The following is an 18,434-nucleotide window of genomic DNA, read 5'->3' on the forward strand; positions in this document are numbered from 1 at the left end:
CCATACCCCAGACAGATGATGGTCCAGCTGCAAAGAAGACCAGAGGGAGCTGGGTAAATCAATTAAAATGTATTAAATACCTACTTGATGCCAAGCACTATGCTAGGTAGATCTCACAAGTCTGTCAAGTCTTCGTTACAAAGAGGGAAAAATAAACCCAAAGCAGTTTATTACTATAATAATAATAACAAACAAACAAAACCACACTTGATGTTAAGGGAAATAAAAATAAGTAGCTCACACTCAAATTCTTAAAAATGCTTCTTAACATACATTGGTCAGGGATTTTATAAACTCATATCATTTTCCTGCTTGCAGTTACTTTAGCTCATAAGTTGAGCTTGAGACTGCCTATGCCAGTCCTTCCTCCTGATCTCATTGAAGTCCTCGTGGGGACTTTGCTCTCTTGACAGAAATAAGGGATAGCTTGTTGAGCCTGGAGAAGAGTCAGTGGTATGTCAGGAGTCTGTGAGAATCCCAAGGGCAATGATATGACGTCTTACTTGGGGAAACTGGAAAGATTGGTTTGGTGCCACTTCTAAAATTAAGATGGTATCAGACAAAGTAGCAGAGTTGGGAGAAGCCTTCTCTGACAGATTATTTGATGGCGTGTACCATATGCTAGTTTAGTATGGAAATGGTGACCAACCAAACTTGGCTGATATTAGTCTCTCCTTAACAGCAAACCTTTGCGCTCATGAATTGCTTTGTGCATACTGGATAAAGCAGTGCATGGGAAGGTAGATTGGATCAGGAACTGGGCAGAAGAGAGGATGGATTTCATAGACAGCCTCACTTAGGGTTTTTGATTCTAGATGGGATGCTATTCTGAGCTAGGAAACAAAGTCACCAGAGATAAGGACTTCCTCCCTCCACCTTGTCACAAGTTCTGTTGTGATATTAGTGCAAAGCCTATTCTGCCATCGGCAGCAGTATAAGAGACATTTGACTGTGGACTGTGAAAGTGACCCATCTTAACATTGCTGAAATGGTAAGAACTTCAAACTTCACTTACAGATGTTTTCAAGTTCAGTCTCTGTACACAGAAGGGACAGTGTGACAGCTTTCATTCTTACTGTGTTAATTTTGAACCTAGTAAGGGTTTGTCTCAACATAATAGACACTATTATAATCGGGAGTACCTGAAATTATTAAAAATAAATTCCATATTTTTGCAGTGTTCTTCTGCTATAAGATAGTAGACTAGACCATCAGACCATGTTTACTGAAAAAAACATCAAAATCAAGGCAGAGTTAGAATGGAACAATCACTTATAAACATTGTGGTCTAGGGAGTCTGCCATTTCTTCTGATATGGCTAAGTACATAATCACTCCTAACCTCTCTGATCACATTTTAGATTTGGATATCATTTACATAATTTATAAGCATGCAGAAAACATCCCAGAGGGCAAATAAACACATCAAGAGTGAAAGAGAAGAAACATTGAAAATTATTCTTTGATTCGTTTTACTTCTCTTTTTTGGATCTATTTTGGGATTCTGGCTAAGCTACCAAATAACTTTTCTCACAAGCACTTTAGTATACTGAGTGTGTTTTCTATTTTAATGTCTAATCCAGTTATTTTTATTCATCTCCCATTGGTAAATTATTCCATGGATTCCAACTTCCAGAATATAATTCCCAGTGTTTCAGGGCAGTTCCTTGGGAGATGTTTCACAATGAGCACATTATTTCAGAGCATTTACATCTACCAGTTTATAGAAAATGTAATCTGCTCAGCTTTTAACCATCCTTACTAATTAAGAAGCACAATGGTAATGCTTAATCAATCCTGGCTCCTTTTGAAAATGTTACCCTACATTTTTCTTGCATATATTTCAAGTTTTCAGTCCATAGCATGGTATCACTCCTTTGTGACCAAAAATGATTAATAAAAATTTCTTAACTTAAACCAACAAATAAAATAAATAGTAATAACCAGAGGTCCCCAGACTTTTTGCCCACTGGGGAAGGATAGAAGTCAGAGGAAAGAATATTTTAAGAGCAAATCCTTAGGCAAGTAGTGACAAAATTCTTGTCCTTGAAGCTTATATAAATAACTTTCCACTGTTTTTTTAACCTTTTCTCTCCCCTCCCAGTCCCCTCAGCAATGAGGCATGTCACTCCACTCGTTCACATCCATCTTTTTTTATTGATGTCCACTTTGGTGTCTGTACAGGTCATCAATTTTGCTGCCTCTTAGGCAGCCAGTGGGAATGTACAAGTTAAGTCACTGGACTTTGTGTGTTGAGCTTGAGGCGGAGAGAAAGGGAGGAAGTGTCAGCTTTCTTTAGCACTAACAGTCCCAATCAGATACTGGCTCTGGGCCTCATAAATCTTGTGGCTGACCCAGGTGAACCCTGAGGCTCCGCGCTCACTGAAAACTGATCAGACCTCTGCTTAGTTTAACAGGCCGTTCTCAGTGACAAGTGAAGGGTTCAACAAATGCACAAAACAGATACATATTAGTTGAAAAACTAATGGCTTTTAAAAGAATGTTTGACAATTGTTTAAGGCTGTCTGTAGATCCATTATACTGATAAACGACTGCCATGCTGTATACTAAAGCAGAGCTGGTTAGGAGGACCCACTTAAGTCTGTGGGTTTTTTTCTCCTTTTCCCCCCTCCTTTGGTCATCTAGGCGTGCACTGCATGAGCAGCACATCTAGAACACCTAGGAAAGTACCTGTGCTGTGTAAATTTAACCTTGCAGCCCAAGTGGAATTAAAAAGACTCTGAGACTGCCCTCAGTGACCTGCAATTGACCGCTTGAACTTCTAACTTAGGGTCAGGTAGAGCCCAGAATAAGAGGTCAGAAGCTGGTCAGCTTTCCCTAGCCCTAACATGCTGAATAGGAAGACTTTATTGCTGTGATTTATGCAATTGGCCGAGACAGGTTAAGGAGACCTTAAAACACACCATAGGGCTCACTTGCACAGGGACACTGTCCTCTCAGAAAATAAATTCTGATTGTCCAGCTGGAAATCTCTTAGGGATACGCCTTGAAGTATTTTACCCTCTCTGTCTACAGATTCATTCCCACACTCGACCCCTGAATGTGACGGGGTTAGTGTTTCCAGATTTATTTAAACAATACCAATGCGCCAAACGAAGCACTTTCAAACCTGATTAATTGCAAAGGCAGAATAACTATCAGTAATGAATTATTTGGGGGAGCAGTAAACTCCTACAAAAGTTAACTCTTAAATCAGTTGCTTCAGAGGTCCAACCACAAAGAAACTATAATATTTAGACCTTTCTGAAAAAAGAGAATTTGGGATTTGTGTTTGTCTTTGAAGCTTGGTTCTTGTGAACTGAATCAAGTCTTTTTGGATAATATACATGAAAATTACTCTGCTTTTATTGAAGAGTAAATTTTAGAGCTCTTACAAATAAGTTTCTGTTCCTAGTTTGTGCATAGTGGATTCAGAAACCGATCGACACTCATGATTTCCACTTTTACAGAAATGTGCAATATGTAGCTCCCATCCTTTGTTCAGCTTCCATGTTTGTAGTGAACCAACAATGTGGCTTTTGTGACACAAGTCATGATATAGTCATGAAAGTCAGTTTTACTCAGCCTGAAAGCAAAGAACTGAACCCAGGTCTTTCACAGATAAAAAGCTACTTGATGCTATAAACCTTTAAGCTACTTTTCTGCTTTTTCCCAGGGCATTTAGTGCTTCTGGGTGCATTTGCCTCTATAACTCAGACTGGCTCTGATCTAATAAATGCAATTCACAAGGTATTAGTCTGTAATGTGGTCTAATTTCATTTGGTAAATGAGAGAAAAAGGTGAAACTGTGAAAGATATTCACTTTAAAAAATGGCTAGTGTGTAATATTCAGCAGCTAATTTCCATAAGTTGTTTAAAGACACACTTTAAACAAAGGGTGTGCATGCCCCAAATAGATGTGTATGTATGGGATTGGGACCACTCAGTCAATGAGTGCTCTATCACTTTGTAAGGTAAATAACAGCCAACCAAATTATGTGTATAGTAAACTTATGCAGGACAAACTCAAAGGTTATAAAATAATAAATGTGGAAAAATATTTTTGGGGTACTTACCTGGTGCGCAGCAGTTCAGACTCCTCCCTCCCAACACAGGGGGCCCGGGTTCAATCCCTGGTCAGGAAACTAGATCCCACAAGCATGCCACAACTAAGAGTTCATGTGCCACAACTAAGGAGCCCTCGAGCCACAACTAAAAGACCTAGTGCAACAAAATAAATAAATTAATTAAAAAATATATTTTTGAACAAGTACTTAGCTGATTGATCCCAAAACCTCTGTGTTTTGTCAAGGTTACACTGATTTTTCTTCCCGCTCTTTAGTGTGGCCCAATGACATATTTCTTGAAAATAGGGCCTAGCTGTAAAAGGCACATTTCTAATGAGACTAGAAAAACTTCTTATATTTTTTTTGAAAAATATGCAAGATTCTGGGGCTTCCCTGGTGGCGCAGTGGTTGAGAGTCCGCCTGCCGATGCAGGGGACACCGGTTCGTGCCCCGGTCCAGGGAGATCCCACATGCCGTGGAGCGGCTGTGCCCGTGAGCCATGGCCGCTGAGCTTGCGCATCCGGAGCCTGTGCTCCGCAATGGGAGAGGCCACAACAGTGAGAGGCCCGCATTCCACAAAAAAAAAAAAAAAAGATTCTATTGTACGGGATGGAGGAAAGGAAAGGACGCTCCTTCTTGCATATCTTACTATAATGCTTTTCTTCTGGTTGTGGAAAGTGGACCCTCACTCAGGTTAGAGCTTCTATAGATATGAATGAGGCCTGATGAGAGTCACCCAAGGAAAGTTAAGGAAAGGATTAGAAGTTTCAAGAAAGGCCTTTCTCCTCAGATCAGACCGTCATAGCCTTTGTCTTTTCAGCAGCTCAATTGTCTTTTGCCGGTGCGTTCCCATGCTTTAGTGTGGTTAAAATGTTGTTTTCCTGCTGCATTTAATCTGTTGTAAAAAGGGTATCTTCATTCTTGAACAATAAAAATTAAAGCTAATGTTCCCAGTTCACTGTAAATAGCTTTTTGGAAACTCAGTTAATGAAATCTTCCATTATGAAGTATTTTCTATTACTAGAAGAAATTAAAAGTAGACAGGGAACACAGGGCAGCCATTAATGAGGTTACTGAAGATGCAAAGGGATACTGCATTATGAGACTGGTTCCAGAGAAAGTCTGTGGTATAGCAAATCCCTAAAGAAATGAAAGTTTGCTGTACCAATGATCACTATTGATCAGTAGATATTTTTGAAAGCTCTTGCAGCAGTCAATGGGCAATTTAGTCTTTTGCCCTTGGAACTAACTGTTGATTGATTCATGAATGACCTTGTTAAAAGAATAAACAGATTAATATTGAAAACTTGTTAGTATGTAATACATTAGGAATTTAGCGTTCTGTATAGTTCAGCCCTTTTAGAGCTGTTCAGTCCTTCCCATTCTGCATGGACTAAACCTCCTCAACTTTTTGTGTTATTCCTTTAATCCATGCCAACTCAGTTTGCGGGATTTCCTCATCAACTGTGTTCAAAACCATTTCTGTATCAGTGAATATTTGGGAGAGTCGAATCCTTTCCAATTGTTTTTTCCTGCCAACTCTGTTGGGGTTTTCTCTCTTTGGATTAAAATTAAAATATAAAAATATGGTCTTGTTTTCTTATCATCACCAATAATTTTTACAATCTTAAGAACACTAACGTTAGGTATTATGGTCAAATTTCAGCTCAAACACCATGCCATTTTTTTTCCCAGAATGCAATCAATATAACTTTACTGACAGAGAATGGTTGTCTTCTCAGTTGGCCGTGAGGCACTACTGGCAATAAGTAATTGTTAGTCATGTTCCAGACCTGAGACACAGCAAGTTGCTTGCTCCTATGCGTGGCAGTTGACTTTATTCAACAAGCTGCAGGTCACCAACAGGGGCTGTGAGGATTGCCTCTCTTGATACGTTAAGAATAATTTCTCTCCTTGTGTATTTCTCAACTCTGCAGTTCTATGATCTTACGTTTAACTTGTCTTGGGAAGCCTTTTTCTGTCAAAGGAAAAAGTGCTTAAACTGATGGGAGGCTAATTTTGAGGGCCTATAATCACAAAGAAGATAGCCCCACTCTTTCTTTATGGACAATAGGTTGATATACCTTTCATAATTTAGTTTTACTGAATAATAAGAGCCAACACATTAAGGCTTCAATATGCTTACTGAACTAAGTGGTTTTTTTTGTTTTTCTTTTTTTGCGGTATGTGGGCCTCTTACTGCTGTGGCCTCTCCTGTTGCAGAGCACAGGCTCCGGAAGCGCAGGCTCAGAGGCCATGGCTCACAGGCCCAGCCGCTCCGCGGCATGTGGGATCCTCCAGGACTGGGGCAAGAACCCGTGTCCCCTGCATCGGCAGGCGGACTCCCAACCACTGCGCCACCAGGGAAGCCCTAAGTGTTTTTATTTACATTAACTCAATACACATAACAACACTATTAGATAAGTTCCACTAATCTTCACTGAACAGATGAAGAAACTGAGGCACAGAGATGGTAAAGCTTAAGGACAGATAGTCAGTAGTTGGTGACAGGAATTCAACCCAAGACATTTGCCCTTGGAACCTGGCTTATGAACATGCTATACCACATCAAACAATTAATGATGATTAGATAAAGTTAAACTGGACCAGCTCTAGGCAAAATCATTGAACTACTTGCATCTTTGTATCTCAGTGTCCTCTTGAGAAAACTACTTGACATCTTTCATGTCCTTTTCCAGGACCCTTCCCTTACATTTAGGAGCAGTCTTTACCCCATCTGCTTATTCTCTGCCACCATTCACACCTTATGTAGAAGAAAGAATGTAGTATTCATCATTTATGCATTGACTAAATCCATTCACACTGTGATATCTTCTTTTAAGTAATTTATATTCATTCATTCATTCACTCCACATATATGTATTGAGGTTTTATTGTGTTCCAGAAACCTCTTTCCTTTCCCTTTCCTCCCTTCCTTCCTTCCTTCTTTCCTTCCTTTCTTCCTTTCTTCCTTCCTCCCTTTCTCTTTCTTTTCCTTCCATTGTCCTTAATTCCCTTCCTTCTCTCTTAAAGAAGTACGGCAATGAAGTGGAGGAGATGTAAGGTCTTCTTCTTGCTTTTGAAATTCTGCTAAACCACACACTGGCCTCAAGGTAAACCTTTTAAACCATTTTGAAGAGAAGAAGACCAACAGAGTCAGAAAGTCACTCACTTCTCCAAAACCAGATAGTCCTAATCCCCTGGAGAAGCTTAAAAAAATACACATAGACCCCTCTGAAGCCTTTACAAATTCCTGTCGATTTTAGGGCTTAGATTCATAGACTTAGCAGGCAAGCATTTCATGCGAAGTGCTCCAAGCACAGTGATCTCCTGTTACGAGCTGGCAGAGCATTTGCCCTAACTTCTTCAGGGAAAAGTGATGGGGCATTTTTGTTTATGAGATATAGTACTTGAGTTTTTCTTTTAGCTGTGCATTTTACATACACAATTTCAAATGAAGAGTTAATTGAAACCATCATGTTTTACCAAAACCTTTATGGCAGCTATCTAGAGCATGAATCACATCACTTGAAATAATCTTGGGTTTGCAACAAGATTTGTGCTTTTAATGAGCCTGGTCTAAACCATGGGTTTAATGCAGAACCAATTCAGTTAAACTTCAAGCTTTTACCAATTTTGCTGTAAATTTTTATAGTTCTAATGCTTAAGGGACTTGTGTCAAACTTTTGGTGACAACTAGATCAAAAAAACCCACAGTTATTTGGCTCTATATCTCTCCAGAGCTGGCAGAGAACAGGAATTGCAGAATGCAACTGGCAGAGCCAAATACACACAAAGACAATGTAATAACATTTCAAAAGAAGAGTTCCATGGGGTTCTTTGTTGGAAGTATTATTTTGTCTGCTTTCAGTGATTTACTGGGTTTTTTTTTTCTTCTAGATTTCATTCCAGAGCTTAGAAAATAACAGAATTAGAAATGAGAAGAGAAAAATACAATTCTTTATACCTTTCATAGACCACAAAACACATCCAGTCTAAGACTAAAATAATAAAAAAAACTAACATTGGAATTTGTTGAAATGCTACATTTATGTGACTTTATTTTTATTTTTATTTTTTTGCGGTACGCGGGCCTCTCACTGTTGTGGCCTCTCCCGTTGTGGAGCACAGGCTCCGGACGTGCAGGCTCAGCGGCCATGGCTCACAGGCCTAGCCGCTCCGCGGCATGTAGGATCCTCCCGGACCGGGGCACGAACCCACGTCCCCTGCATCGGCAGGCGGACTCTCAACCACTGCGCCACCAGGGAAGCCCTATGTGACTTTATTTTGTATTTAATTTAACCTATGCATTTATACTCACACTTATTCCAGAAATGTTTTAAGTTTCTTCAATAACGGAGGAAAAGCAAAGTGGTATAAATTTAAAAGCCACAAAAGAAGGAAAAGCAAAAGTGGACATGTAATACAATTAAAATGACCAAAGAAAATACGTTCATGAAAAGATGTACAATATTCTTAGCCTTTAGGGAAATTCAGATTAAAACCTCAGTGAGATATTATCACACATCTATTAAAATGGCTTAGTCATATGGTAGCTCTATTTTTAGTTTTTTAAGGAACCTCCATACTGTTCTCCATAGTGCCTGTATCAATTTACATTCCCTCCAACAGTGCACACCCTCTCCAGGATTTATTGTTTCTAGAATTTTTGACAATGGCCATTCTGACCAGTATGAGGTGATACCTCACTGTAGTTTTGATTTGAGGACACGGGGAGGGGGGAGAGGAAGCTGGGGCGAAGTGAGAGTAGCATTGACATATATACGCTACCAAATGTAACATAGCTAGCTAGCAGGAAGCAGCAGCGTAGCACAGGGAGATCAGCTTGGTGCTTTTCGATGACCTAGAGGGGTGAGATAAGGAGGGTGGAAGGGAGGCTCAAGAAGGAGGGGATATGGGAATGTATGTATGCATATGGCTGATTCACTTTGTTGTACAACAGAAACTAACACAGTGTTGTGAAGCAATTATACTCCAATAAAGATGTATAAAAATGTAAATAAACAAAATGGCTTAAATAAAAATACTGGCAATACCAAGTGCTGGTGAGACTGTAGAGAAAATAGACCTCTCACACATCGCTGGTGGGAATGCAAAATGGTGCATCCACTCTGGAAAACAGTATGGCAGTTTCTTATGAAGTTAAACATATACCTACCATATGAATCAGCAATATCACTTCTGATGTTTATCTGTAGAAATTAAACCTTATATTGACACAAATGCCTGTAGATGAAAGTTGATAGCAGTTCTGTATGTTAGTGTCCCACACTGAAAACCATCTAAAGCCTTCTAATGGGTGAGTGTACAAACTGGTACTGAGCAATAAAATGGAACAAGATGCTAATACATGCAATACCTTAGATAAACCTTACAAACGATGCTATGCTGAGTGAAAGAAGCCAGTCTCAAAAGATTACATACTGTATGAGTCCACTTATATGACAGGCTAGAAAAGACAAATACAGTGGTGGAAAACAGCAGAGGTTGCCAGTGTTTAGGTACAGGAAAGGTGGAATTGTTCTAAACCCTGATTGTGATGGTGATCACACAAATCTATACGTGTGTTAAAATACATAGAATTGTACAACAAATAGAAAAAATGTAAGACTAAAGTATTTAGGTTTCAAAGCTGGCTCCAGGTTTTATAATGGGAAAAAGAAAAGTTGTTCAGTTACATAATTTACAAGATACATAATGGAGAAAAAAAATACTGGGAACTCTGAGGAAGTTCAACTACTATTTGTGTTGATACCAGATGTGCCTTCACAAAGGGAACAATGTGTTAATCACACAATAAGGTCCTACATGAACAATGATGAGTTTCACTGAAATGTTTCATTTTGGGTGCTTCAAAATAGGCAGATGGCATCATAGCAAAACACAGCTGAGTAAAATTAATTCGAGGTGTGTCAACTCCATGTAATCTAAGAAAAAAAAATCCTTATTTTGCTCAATCTAGAGGTAAATTTTAACACAGCCTTTGAAGATGTAATCTAAGAAAAAAAATCCTTAGTTTGCTCAATCTAGAGGTAAATTTTAACATAGTATTTGAAGAATCTTCTATATAGCTTAGCTTTCAAATAATATTGGCTTCTAAAGACTACTTTTAATGATTACAAGCACTAAACAATGTAAAGGAAGGGTGGAGAAGGCAAGGGGGAAAGGGTAAGGTGTGGTCATTAAGACAGAAAGACATAAAATTAATTTTGTGGCACCCGTATCATCTCATTGTAGTCGTAAAATGTGTGCAGGTATAAAACACCAATTTTCAACAGCATTTTTATGTCACAAATTTTAAATAAGAAAATAATGTTCTGTATAAGTGGCAAATGTTCAATCCAATTTAATAATTTAAATTCCCTATTCATGTCACTTCAAAAAAGCTTAACTTACAAACTTAATCTGGGGAAAACACAGTAAAATATAATATACCTTAACATTAAGTGCTTCCTCTTGTGTTTTGGTTACACTGGACAGAAGAGAAATCTCTGGTTATCCTTTGACATTAAGCCTTGAATGTCTTTGAAAGACATAAATATGTGTATATTTGTTGTCATGTCTTGGGAAATTCAGTACTTTACTCACTTTGATAGAGGCAATGTTGCTTCAGACTAAAAATAAATTGAAGAAAATTACATAAACCATACCAAATCTCTTGGAATTATCAAAGAGATAATGAGAATATCAGAGGAGATATATTACTATATCAAAACCCTAATACACATGCACACACATTTGAAAATCATATGACATTAATTGAAAAATTTATGAATATCATATAATCAAGAAATATTCCATAAATATTCTTTCACTTAAAAAATATCTTAAAGTATTTATTTAAAATGCTATTCCCTGAATGCTTCAGTATATATGACTACCATTTTGCCTAATTCATTTGAAATTATTTGCAGATCCTTATTTCTCAAAGATGAGCTCTAACTGTGTTAACCCTTTCCTAGGCAGCAGTTTTTTGACTCATAGATCATTCTGATTCTAATGAGTTGGGAGTTCTATCTATTCAATGATATTGGGTTGTCCACAAAGTTTGTTCGGGTTTTTCCATAACATCTAACAGAAAAACCCGAACGAACTTTTTGGCCAGCCCAATATTTTGTTTAAGGCTTCCTATTGCTAATCATGGCATTCCTTTAAAAAAAATAAAATAAAATAAACCAGAAAAACCCCAAACTTAAATGTTATCATTTTTTTTTTGGAGAGCCTAACCATATGCACTGTTTGCCAACATGCCCTGAACAGACACACTGTGATATTTTGTCTAACTGACATCTTTTTCATGGTCAGCAAATTCTTCCCTGGGAAGGGAATTGGACACAACTCTTTCAGATTACATGAGTACCATTTGATACTCCGAAGAAATAATGTAACCTCGAATATCAAGTTATTGTACGGAGAATATTTTCTGTGATCTAGTGTGGGCCAGTATACATTTTTTAAGAAATGGATGTTTTGATAATTCAGGACAATGACAATTCAGAATGAATGCCAATCTAGTTGTTGAACTCAAGGAACATATTGCCAGAAATATGTAAACCATTTAATAACTATGCTAGGAAAGTAATATTTACTAATTGTATCAAAGAGGCAAATATTATCAGTTTCTCTATATCTTACCTTATATCTTATATCTGTTAAAACACTTTCAAGGTTCCTCTGTTGCTCTAAGGAGAAAATTCCAAATTCTTATAAGGGTTTAAGATTTCCTCTAGGATCTATGTTCTGGTTACTTCTGTAGTCTAATCATGCCTTACTTCCCTATACCTACCCCATGCTGTAGCTGTCTACACCGTCTGAAGTAGCTGTTTATTCGTGCAGTTCTGCTTGCCGGAAGTACCCCTTCTCCCCTGTCTGTGTGGCAAACTCTTCCAAGTCCATCAGAACTAGCTGCTTTGGTCATTTCTGTGCAGCCTCTTCTATGGCAGGTTTAGGTGTGATATTTGTCTTGCTCCACAACAGAGTTGTGTCCAACTCTAAAGAGAAGCCATGACATTGGTTTTATCCAATCATTTACGTGCCAGTTGCTCTCACTACACTGAAGTTTTGGAGAATAGGAATTTAATTTTTTTTTAATCTTTGTATCTTACCAGACTGCTGTATAGTTGACGCTCAATAATGTTGGCTGAATTAAGTGTGTGTGGCCGTGATAATGGCGGGAGGGCATAGTGCTGAAGATGAGGGAGAGGAAAGGTATGCACCAAACAGCTTTCCCTCTGAGGACTAATTTGAGAAGACTCAGTACACAACTGTGAGAAAGATATAGCAGGCAAGACTTCTGACTGGGATTTATGAACTGTGCCCAGAGAACAGCAGGATTTTAAAGGCCATATGGACATAAGTGTTCCAAAATGTTTTAGAAGTGAAAACAAAAATGAGGAGTCACTAACATGTCCACACCTTCCAGTTTGACTCTTGAATTAATTTGCCCATTTTGCTTTTTTTTTTTTTTTTTGGTACGCGGGCCTCTCACTGTTGTGGCCTCTCCCGTTGTGGAGCACAGGCTCCGGATGCGCAGGCTCAGCGGCCACGGCTCAAGGGCCCAGCCGTTCTGCGGCATGTGGGATCTTCCCGGACCGAGGCATGAACCCATGTCCCCTGCATCGGCAGGCAGACTCTCAACCACTGCGCCACCAGGGGAGCCCCCATTTTGCTTTTTTAAAAGCAATTTACGCTGTGTAAACGGCTATGAAATTTCTCTGTGACTTTGGGAAAGTCATTTAATATCGCTAGGCCTCAAAATGCTTATCAAAGAAATGAAAGGGATTTAGTATTCACACTAAACCAATATTTTGTTCTTCATTGACATCTTAATAGTTTAATGAAAGCCATATTTTATAGGCTTAGTACATAGAATCTGACTTCGTTTTGTGACTTAATTGATGGGCTGCTCAATAATCTCCCAAACCAACTAGTTTTTTTCGCATTGGCTTGTTACAGTATTTAACATTCCCACCCAGATTTGTTTGGGTTCAAGGTTATCCCTATAAGGATCTCTTTAAAATGCCAACAAACTATCTAGAGGATAGACATATAAACTCATTAATACATATTCAATAAGGATTAATGATCTTTAAAACTTAAATCTGATTGGATCATTGCCTTACTTAAAATCTTCCCAGTGCACTTAGGATAAAGAGAAACTTCTTATTGTGGCCTTTGAACCCTAGAAATTCAACTTTCACCTCCCTATCCCCCTCTCCAGACTCATCCCTATCACTCTCCACCAGCTCTTTTAGTCTCTGGCAATCACCCTGCTACTGCTTGCTGTTCCCCGCACCAGTTTTTCCTAGATGGCGTAGTAAGCACCTAGTTATCTTTGGCTTGCCACTTAATTGCTGCTTTCCTGGGGCAGTGTTCGCTGACTTTCAGGACTAAGTCATGTCCTCCTATTCCAGACTCCCAGAGCACCATGTGCCTCTGTGCCACTGGCTTCACAGCACTTCTCCTACAATTATCAGATTACTGTCTTCCTCACTTGATCATAAACTCCCTGAGGACAGGGATTATGTCTGCTTTTGCTTACTGTTACATCCTTACTGCCTATCATGATCCCTAGGACAGTACTATGCCCTCCGTAGATATTTGTTGAATGAATGAAGGAATAAAGGATTAAATGAATAAATAAATATATCATCAAACCAATCAGCTCTGAGCCTTAAGAAGGCACAGAACTTTGTGGAATGAGATTAAAGGTAGATTAAAAAGCAGAGCTTCCCAGTGGCCTACTAGGATCCCTACTTCTCCCTCAGCCTGTATCCTTTCTCCCTCTTCTCCTAGCCCTCCCCTTTTTGTTCATCCCATTTCAGCACAGTGGCCTTCCTGTGGCTCCCCAAACACATCAAGCAGACACTGACCTGGGGACCTTTGGGCATTGGCCTGTCCTCCTATGAGCTTTCCTCCAGACTTCCTCATGGCCAACTTCTAGTTCATGGGGAGCACAATTTTCTTCCCACATTGAGCACCCCTACAGTCCTCATCTTCCCTACCATGCTTTACTTTTCTCTTTTGCATACCATATTATCTGCTGATATCCTATATAATGTATTCATTTATTATATTTATTATTCTCTTTCTGTTTCCCTTCTTCTAATGTAAGCTTCTTGGGGCCAGGGATCTCTGTTTGGTTCACTGATATAACCCAAACACCTGCTTGGAACACTGCCTGATGACGTGTGGTAGCTCGACAAGTATCTGTTGAATGAATGAAAGGAAGGACGTGGGCAGGAACACTGTCTACGTGAAGGGTAGAATGGAAACTACCAGGCAATCAGCAGTCACTAGATTCCTGGTGGAGGGCAAAAGGAGAAAGGTAGCATTTAAAAGACAAAATTATCCACTCCTCCATTTTACATTAGGCCTAACACTGCTTTTAAGTTAATGAACATTTATGGAGAAAGATTGTAATCTACTCCATATTAGTTTATCTAATAGATAAGCGAATGGGAATGGCTATGCTTTTGACAAAAGAGATTTCTGCCTTTGAGTTCTCCTGTGTAAACATGGCAGATGGTTATATAAACATAGTACTTAAGAACTGTATTTGGCGAAGAAACAAGAAATATTCTTACAGGGACATTCTGCACTTTTCTTTATAAGAACTAGAGAATTGTATAAAGACATGAAGTTCCTTCCCCTCCAATTTGTGAAAAGTGAGTATCTACTACCATGTTCACCTGACTCAACAAGATTACCAAACTGATCAAGCTTTCTTGCTTTTACTCCAGTTGGATAACGTTGACAAATTTGATGTTTATTACCTTTATACTTAGGAGAAATGTATTTGAGCTTTATTCTTTAATGTTGACACTATGTTTGATATTTAACACGTGAAAATCTGTATTCTTATGAAGTACAAAAAGGAAAGAAAAAATAATGAGAGTAACCCGAAAGCATTTTAAGTAATACATCACCTTTAAAAGGGAAACTTGTGGAAATTTTCCATTCAGTGGAAAATCTCAACTAAGTTGGGTTTAAAAACCAATTGTATCAGACTTAGAGGAGGTTAGATAATTTTTAAGGTCAAACTTGAAGTCACAGGGAAGATAATACAGACTTTATTCTCAAGTACAGCTGCCAGGAATGTATTTAGCCTATTAATAAACAGATAAAGAAGGATCTTTTGTTTCTTCTACTGTTACTCTTTTGCTCTTTGAATCCTTATATGATTTCTCTGCCCACTCCTCCTCTAAGCTGTTTTCTCCCAAAGGATGGTTTTACGTGGTGGTTTTCTTCCTACATCCCTCCCCCCCGCAGTCTTCAGTCTTTTTAAAAGAATAGGAAGAGAAAGAGAACTAATCATATACGGTTAACAATGCTATCTTCTTAATGAAATTATTTAGGCTAATGAAGTCCTCTCTATCCATTCTGTAGTTGTAAAAATTATTTGCATTACATTTTCTTATGACTCTTGTTATGTTGGCATTTGTATCTCTTATTTTATAGGGAGATTTCTAATTGAAGTCCAATGGTCTAGATTTCAAGTATCTAGGCAACGACTCTTGTTATATAATGGATATTTAAAGCATTACATCAGAAAAAGACCAAACCAAAAAAAATAAAGCTGCAGGTAGGTGGGGTCATGAGATATGTGCCTTGAATCCAAGAGCTGCAAACCTTGTTATTCAAAATACTGGACAAGTGGGAAAGCTTCATTTTCTCCACCAATTTTAAAGAGTGAACAAGCTTAATCCACTGAACAAAACTCTGAAATGTTTCTAATTCCCTTACTATCAATGAAGGTAGACCACAGAATGCGGAGAGAATTTTACCTTAGGGAAATGTACTGCTGTGCACTTTCAGTAACTGTATAGTCCATTTCTGCCTCTATGCTTGGAAATTAACAGCATGTTAACAGGACTATTGCCTACACTGTGGCACTGTCTGCCTAGGATTAGGCCATTAAATATTGATGGAGATAATTGTTCCTGCACTTGAACACCAGAAAGATGGAACTAAGAGTAGTTTAACTGGCATTTGTCTTTCTGCTTGGTAAATAGAGGGCAGTATTTTAAAGTACAGAATAGGTATTACCATGTACTCAGTTCCATAGCCATAGCATCATTGACCAGAAACTGGCTTGTAAAAATGTTATAGTAAAATTTAGATGAAACAATTCAGCTGGGCTTTGTTGGAATTTACTGAAATAGAATGTGATAGAACTGAGCCTTAAGAACATGCAAGCAGGATTTCTTGCCATTTATCTAGTTATTTTTAAATTTTAAAATGATAGTCACAAGTATTATGGTAAGAACTGCTGTAGTATTTAGTGTGTTTTATAATCTAGAGGATTTCTTATACTTTTACCAAATAATGCTTTAGACAGCCTGCTGACTAATAAGGCTCTAGGACTTACTCTATTGCATTGCAGTTTGTCATGTAAGTGCCTGTCTTCCTGACCAGTTTGTGATTTTCTTGAAGGCTTATGTCCTGTTCATCATCCTAAACTCAGTGTCCAGCACAGTACTTAATACAACCTATGTAAATCAATAAATATGAGTCAAATTTAGTTTGCAACATCATCCTTCCCCTTGATATTCTTTTTTTAAATAGACTTTAAAAATTTAATTAATTAATTAATTTTTGGCTGTGTTGGATCTTCGTTGCTGTGCACAGGTTTTCTCTAGTTATGGTGAGAGGGGGCTACTCCATTGTGGTGCATGGGCTTCTCATTGTGGTGGCTTCCCTTGTTGCAGAGCACAGGCTCTAGGTGCGCGGGTTTCAGTAGTTGCGGCACATGGGCTCAGTAGTTGTGGCTCGCGGGCTCTAGAGCACAGGCTCAGTAGTTGTGGCTCATGGGCTTAGTTGCTCCGCGGCATGTGGGATCCCCCCAGACCAGGGCTTGAACCCGTGTCCCCTGCATTGGCAGGTGGACTCTTAACCACTGCACCACCAGGGAAGTCCCCCACCTTGATATTCTTACCTGGTTATAGAAATATCTCATCTGACAGAACTGAATAAAAGTAGCTTTGAACACTCTGCTGAGGCTTTGGGAGACAGTTTAGATTATTGGTAAAAACATGGTCCTTCGTGACAAGCAGGCTTGTGTTGGGATCGAGGCTCTATCACTTACTAGCATGTGATTTTGGCAGAGTATTTAAAACTTTTTACCATTAACTTTTCCATTAGTAAGACAGGGATAACAATGTCTACTTCTTAAGCTGTTCTGACAATAACTGAAATAATGTATTTAAAAGATCTATCCACAGTGCCTAGAACACCATAGACTTTCAATGGCAGTAATTACTTTTTTTTAATTACATATAAAAATAATTGGGGCTATTTTAAGAATCTATCCAATGAGTCTGTCTTTTAATTAAAACATATCACAGAGCAACAGTGTCCAGAATATGGCAACAATGCTGGGGGATTATTTGTTTAATTAAAATGGCTTTCAATATTGTTTCTTTTATGCTTACATTTTATCTATGTATCCATCTATGTATCTACCTATCTACCTTTAATATTCTTAGCCTGTGTGCCACTAATGACTTGATGGATAAATTGAGCCAACCCCAAATTAAATCAGAACAGATCTCATGATTTGGTGAACACTGTTGTTATGGACTGAACTGCGTCCCCTCATGTTGAAACCCTAACCCCCAGTACTTCAGAATGTGACTGTATTTGGCTTAGGGCCTTTGAAGAGATAATTAAGTTTAAATGTTAGGGTGGGCACAAATCCAATTTGACTGGCGTCCTTGTGTGAAGAGGAGCTTAGGACACACAGAAGAGACTCAAGGAATGAACATGCATGGAACCAAGTCCATGTGAAGACACAGGGAGAAGAGGGCCATCTGCAAGTCAAGAGTGAGACCTCAGAAGAAATCAACCCTGCTGACCCCTTGATCTTGGAATTCTGGCCTCCAGCACTATGAGAAAATACATTTCTGTTAAGTCACCCAGTTTGTGGTATCTCATTATGACAGCCTGAGCAAACTAATACAACTGTGAACAGGAAACCAAATCCAATTCAATTTTAATTTGACAGAAACTGAATCAAACAAATAATTTTAAAAATTTACCCGAAGGATCAAATTCATTAAGGCTGATTCTAAGTGCATTCTGGCATGTGTGAGGTGGAGAATTACAAATGCATTTCTTTTGGACCGTTTTTTAAAATTCTTATCTACCTGTTCTCAGGAAAGAGCCTCTGTCGCTTGACATACGAGCGCACAAATACTGTGAATGAACCCTACAGAAATGTTCAATATGTCCATCTTAACAGACCCTCATGGTGAAATGAGTCATATTCTCACTCATTTTATTGTTACATTCATTGACTAAGCCAAGAGTGTTACTTAAGATACATTAAAGACACATATTAAAAACT

The sequence above is a fragment of the Mesoplodon mirus genome, assembly GCF_964341445.2.
Source record: "Mesoplodon mirus genome assembly, chromosome: 5".
NCBI lineage: Eukaryota > Metazoa > Chordata > Mammalia > Artiodactyla > Ziphiidae > Mesoplodon > Mesoplodon mirus.